This window comes from Typha latifolia, chromosome 9 (assembly GCF_019914945.1).
Source record: "Typha latifolia isolate L0001 chromosome 9, TyphaL0001v2, whole genome shotgun sequence".
Lineage (NCBI taxonomy): Eukaryota > Viridiplantae > Streptophyta > Magnoliopsida > Poales > Typhaceae > Typha > Typha latifolia.
The window spans coordinates 7,540,567-7,546,666 of record NC_133094.1 but is presented as its reverse complement, the minus strand read 5'-3'; the positions used below and the strand labels follow the sequence as shown (position 1 = coordinate 7,546,666).

General features: G+C 42.9%; 1 long non-coding RNA gene across 1 annotated transcript; it reads right to left on the bottom strand.

The window, feature by feature from the left end:
• Window positions 1–2,271: 2,271 nt before the first annotated feature.
• LOC140795693 (uncharacterized) lies at window positions 2,272–3,518 on the bottom strand. Its single transcript, XR_012110342.1, has 2 exons — window positions 3,418–3,518; window positions 2,272–3,343 (listed from the first exon to the last, which is right to left on the bottom strand). It is a non-coding gene; the product is annotated as an uncharacterized lncRNA (long non-coding RNA).
• Window positions 3,519–6,100: the final 2,582 nt, after the last annotated feature.

Genomic DNA, 6,100 nt, shown 5'->3' with positions numbered 1-6,100 from the left:
AAATGCGAGCGTTCACAAACGCGTTCACAAGGCGTTCATAAACGCGGGCGTTCACAAGGCGTTCACAAGCGTTCACAAGTGTTCGAACGCGACTCCACCTGCGTTCGAACGCGACCTACAGGAATTTTTATTTTAATAAAAATAAACACCTAATGCAATAAGAAAAGATCCTAACTAAGTGTATCAGCCGCTATCATTGAACACATGGAATTTCCAGCCGGCGTTCTTGGTGCAAATTGCCCATCTCGATTGCCCCAACTTGTTTTCGTTGCCATCTTAATGGCCTTGTGCTTTTGCTCAGACAGCCTTCTCAAAGGCCTCCTCAAGAGTGGTACGACAAAGAGCACGAACATCTACCTGTATCTCCTCTTGTAGTCCTGAAATCAAGCTTGTTGCTCTAAGAAATCTCAACTTGACTGGAGTAGTTTCATCCCCTGCTTTAAATAGTTCCTCTGGCCCTGGCCTTTTCTTTCTTGCTTATGATCTTCTCAAAGATCACAAGGTGCTGAAGTGGCTGGAGGGGGGAGGGGGCGGACTCGTAGGTTTTTGTGAAATGGATGCTCTCAAACAAATCCATGTCCTTGGCTTTTGCTTTTCCACTTTTTTCTTTAAATAGCGAAATTCTTGGGTCATCTCAATGGGTAGCTCCGTTGTAGATGTGAGGATCCCCTTCTATTGAGCCTTCCCTAATAGAGTCAATGAATCCATATATACTGGGGATTGTGCTCATCAATGTCGGTTCGGGCCAAGGTGGCTCGCAATGACTACTAACTCTTTCAAATTCTACTTGGTACTCCAATACAGTCGTTTTTTGAACCATCTTGCTTAATTTGGCAGAAAATCCTCATATGCTACGATCCCAAATCTGCGTGTAACCATCCTACAAAAGTCAACCCGATTGATAAATCCTCCACCACGAATAGCCGATCGATACCAATGCAATACCGTTCCTTGAAGGTGAAAGCTTGCCATCTAGACCTTTGCGTCCTCCGCTGGCCCTAGACAATCAAAGTATTATTCCACTTGAAACACCCAATCTGTCGAATCACTACCTTTGAATTTTGGAAAGTCCAAGCATGTAGTTCTCCCTCGGATAGCATTGTCGGGTTCGCGAAAGATCGTTGGTTCAGGTCTGAACCTTTGTGCTTGTTGATCTCCTTCTCCGAATCCTCGAGCACGCCCATCACCATCTCCGAAGGGATCAACATCATCATCTAAGTGTTAATCCTCTTCATCGATGAAGTGTATCGATGCTGCACGCCTCTTAGGTTCCACCACCGCTGGTCTTGGGTTGTGTATTGGAGGTGGGGGATGATTTGTAGGAATAGGTAAAAGAGGATCATTGACATTAACATATCATACCTAGACCTATGGGGTATCAGATCGGTGTGGTCCCATCGCTGGTCCTTCTTGAGGCACCGATCTTCGTCGAGGAGATGACAAAACCGATCGGTTCATGACATATTCCTTTAAAGCATTATGATCATTCTGTATTGTGTTAACCCTATGTAGCAATGTTTGGAACATGCCCCTAAGTTCTTCCGCCAAGCCCATGTTCACACCAATTGACGTTGGTTGACTCGGTCCTACTATGGCCACCCCAAAGGAATCGGCCTCACGGTTAGGGTTATCGTGGATTGAGTCTTCCCTTGTCGGTGTGTTCTCCATTGATCTTTTTTGTCAATGCCATCTTCCTTATTTCCACCATTAATGGAGGTTTGAGGTTCGTTTGGCTCTAAAACCAATGATAGAGTTATGATACCAAAAGATAGGCTCTGATATCAATAATAGGGTTTATGATGCTCTGATACCAATGATAGGCTACGGAACGATCTCTTCAATATCTGGATTTATTGCAGGAAGCACTGTGCACAACTAACGGAAACTATTTGCCAAATATTCTCTCGTAGTCAGAAAATTACGAAACCAAGTTGGATCGATCCATAGCTTCCCGGTTACGTCTTTTGTATTTATTCCATTCGCAGATTCTGATTGAAATTGAGATGAAAATATGATATAGTGCGGATGATATTGGTGGTGACGGGTGGAGTGGATGTTAGGGTTATGGATGATAATGGAGATGAGGATGGATGGGTGATGTTGTTTAAGGGATAAAGACGAAGGGGAAGAAGTGGTCGAGATCCCAAAGAAGTGGCAGGACTCGACAAACAAGGGAGATTAGAAGTTAGGAGAGACCATGCCAATGGTAGAGGTGGCTAGTTGGTAAAGAGGGAGGAGAGAGATTAGGGTAGAGAGACTAGAGAGAAGATAGAGAGGCAAGAAACCAATATTCCAATAACATAATAATTTTGCGTGCTATCCACACCATTATAGAGGCTAACCAACAAGCCAAAATAATAATTCTTAACCCTAATTCTAGTGGACTCGTGTTCAAATGCACAAAAGGCATTCTCTATTTTTACGAACTTGATGCAGGCGTTCGAACACGGGGCCCCTTCCGCGTTCGAATGCGACCTACAGAAAATTTATTTTAATAAAAATAAATAACTAATGCAATAAGAAAAGACTCTAACAAGGTGTATCACTCCGTTCGATCTGCAGATGTCATAGGGTGAAAGGCGTATAATGTTGGAGCCGTCTGCCCATACACCATCTCGAATGGAGTCATGCCAATATTGCTATGGTGGGCAGTGTTATAAGACCACAACGCCCATGGTAAGAACTCTAACCATCATCTAGGCATCTCTCCCACAAAGCACCGCAAATACTGCTCAATGCCTTGATTGACCACCTTGGTTTGGCTGTCTGTCTATGGATGATAGGCCAAACTGAAGTTCAATCGAGTCCCCTGCAATATGAAAAACTTCATCCAAAAGTTGCTCACAAATACACGATCACGATCAAGACAATCGTGCGTGGCAAGCCATGCAACCGAGCAACATCTCTTACAAAAATTTTAACCACTAACTTAGCTCAAAATGGATGTAACAATGCAAAAAAGTGTGCAAACTTGCTCAATCTGTCAACCATCACAAAATAACGAAATAGCCACGTACCAGCGAAAGACCTTCTATGAAATCCATAGGAATGTCTTCCCAAACACGGTTCGGTATCAATAGAGGCTGAAATAATTCGGCCGGTTTTAATGTGGTTGCCTTCACCATTTGACAGACTTCGCAAGCACAAACAAACCTCCTCACATCTCGCCTTAGTCCTGGCCACGTGCAGCTCTGTGATATCATCATATAAGTCCTTAAGACACCCTCATGACCAGCCTCTGGAGTTTGGTGGAAGTGCTCCAACAAATTCTATCGCAATCCGTCATTTGCGGGCACCCGAATGCACCCGCGGTCCAGCAGCAAACCGCCTCGATTCTCCAACTCTGTGTGGCACTCCTGATCATCCAATATATTCTATAATAACCTCATAATATCTTGGTCAGATGTACATGCATACCTTAGCTCATGGTACGATCCTTCCTCGGCTATAGGCTCTGATACCAGCTTGATACGAACCCTCTTTTGGTGCTATGGCTCTGATACCAGATTGTTACGATCTTGCACGGAACTTTAAGATAAGATCCCGAAATATCCCGCCGTTGGATCACTGTGAAATTTTGATATGTTGTAGGCCCGGAAAAGAGCTTTCCAACGGATCTAGTTTCAGGCGAATCGGAGTTGGGGATCTCGAGATATCGTTCGTTTAGTAGACGAACGTCAGGATACTCTATTTTTGGATTCCGTGGATGAAGGCACGAAATCCTGGGTAATGGTGGATTGTGGAGGGCCGGTGTTGATGGGGTGGCACCGGTGTAAACGTGATGGTGGAAGGGTTATGGATGATGGAAAAGTTAGGGATAGCGATGGATAAATTGGAAGAAGGGGGAGAAGAGGGCCACTCCTAAGGGACTAGGGTGATTGGCCCGTCGAGGAGATTAGAAGCGGCGTCGCCGGGGAGATTGAGGGAACGGGAGCGAAGAAGATGAAGGAGGAAGGAGGCAAACTCAAACTTCAATTCCTAATTTTGGTTGCCCTACACATACTTTTATAGGCTAACCAACAACTCAATCTTATCCTAAAACACAATCTTATCCTAAAACTCAATCTTATCCTAAAACACAATCTTATCCTAAAACTCAATCTTATCCTAAAACTCAATCTTATCCTAAGGTAAATCCAAACTCGAGACAACGTCGGTGAAGTCCGAATCGTATCAGCTCATCAAGGAAGGGAAAAGTGGGTGAAAAAAAAGTTGTGAGCTCGACGGTATCAGGTTGGCGGGATAGTGCATCCGCCGCTCTATTTTTCGTTTCATTCTTGTACTAAATTTTATAATGATACCCGAGCAATTTTGTGATGCATCTTTGCTATGTCGGAGTGTGAATGCGCTGTCCCACAAAGTAAGGAAAGCTCATTTGATCGGTTAGAATGATGAATCGTCTACCGCATGTAGGATTGCCAACATCTCTCTCGTAGGTCGATAATTACAAAGATTTCTGTGATAAAGCCTTGCTGAGAAAGACTTTGGGAACTCTGGATGCATCGCATTCCACAATGAAATTTTTGGTGAAGTCTAGTAGAACTAGAATGGATGTTGTTGTCATTGTTGTTTTCAATTTTTCAAAGGCTATAGTGGCTTCCTTCGTCCATCTAAAAGAGTCCTTCCTCAGCAAAGAAGTGAGAGGAGCAGCGATCTTGCCATACTCGGCGATGAAGCGACAATAATACTTGGTCAGCCCCAAAAATCCTCACAATCCCGTGGTGGAAGTAGCGATTGGCCAAGCTGTCATACATGCCACCTTTTGAGGATCCGCTGCCACTCCTTCCACTGTGATGATGTGGCCTAAATACTCCACTTGTGGTACTCCCATAGGAACTTGGACTTCTTAATCTTCAACTGGTTTTGCTTCAACAAATTCAGCATATCCTTCAAATGTCGCCAATGCTCTATTTCATTCCTGTTGTACATCATCATCTAGACCTAGGTACCCAACTAGCTAATAGAAACTACATGAGGATAACTCACCACATATACCCTAGCAAATGACATGTGTCTGAATATCTACTGCGCACACAAACTACTGACCTCGGACATAAGGCCATGGATCGTGGCTATGTCAAGCGATTAATCATCTCTAGGCACGCCCTAACCCTCGCGCCTACTTGAATATCCTCATGCTTTTTACCAACTATCCTATCTATGAGAACTCATGCATTTTCTTCTAAATTACATATCATATGTATTTTTATCTAATACCAAAACAAGTCATGTATATTAGGAATATAGGTGGTAGGGAAGTCAAAAGAAATATATGACGCAATGCAATCTCCAATCATACATCTATCATATGCATACTCATGCTAGTCTATCATTTTGACATATAGTCATAATAGTACACTCATCACTAGACATATCTACATATCACCAGCATACTCATATCCAAGATCAATCTAATCAAATGCATGATAAAAATATGCTCGACCGAAATCATCTTTAGATAAGATCATATAATCATGCTGGAGGCCAAAATATGCATAGATATAATTATATAGTATATCCTATTTTGAGAAAGACGTCTAAGAGATAAGACTACTCGCATCTAATTAGAAGACCCAATACACATATCCCTCACCTCCATCGATCTACCGCCAATCATCACTAGTAAAGTCCACGGGATCTCAAATAAGGGGTTCGGGATCTAAAAATATTTAAGTAGCATGAAAATAGTTGTTTATTATTACAAACCGGCCTAATCCGATTCGCAACGGTTCTGGACTCGGTTAGGCTCATAAATTTCAAAGGTATATGCGAACAATTTAACCAATGGATCCTCCTAAATTTTGGATATATTGTCGCTCTTAGAGAGAACTTTCCGACGAATCCAAGATCATAAAATTTGGACGGTTAGATCTCAATATATCAATCAAATAGTGGTCGAAGGTTAATTATATCCTAGCTTGATAGCCCTCCAATGGCTATATAGATACTATGGTAACTCCTTGGTGTGAAAGGGGAGAAGTTGTTGTAGAAGAGGGGGGTTAGAAGCTGGAGGAGGCTGATACGATCACACCTCTGGCTATGGAGCTTTGATACCAAGCTTGATACGATCACGCCTCTGCCTATGGAGCTCTGATACCAG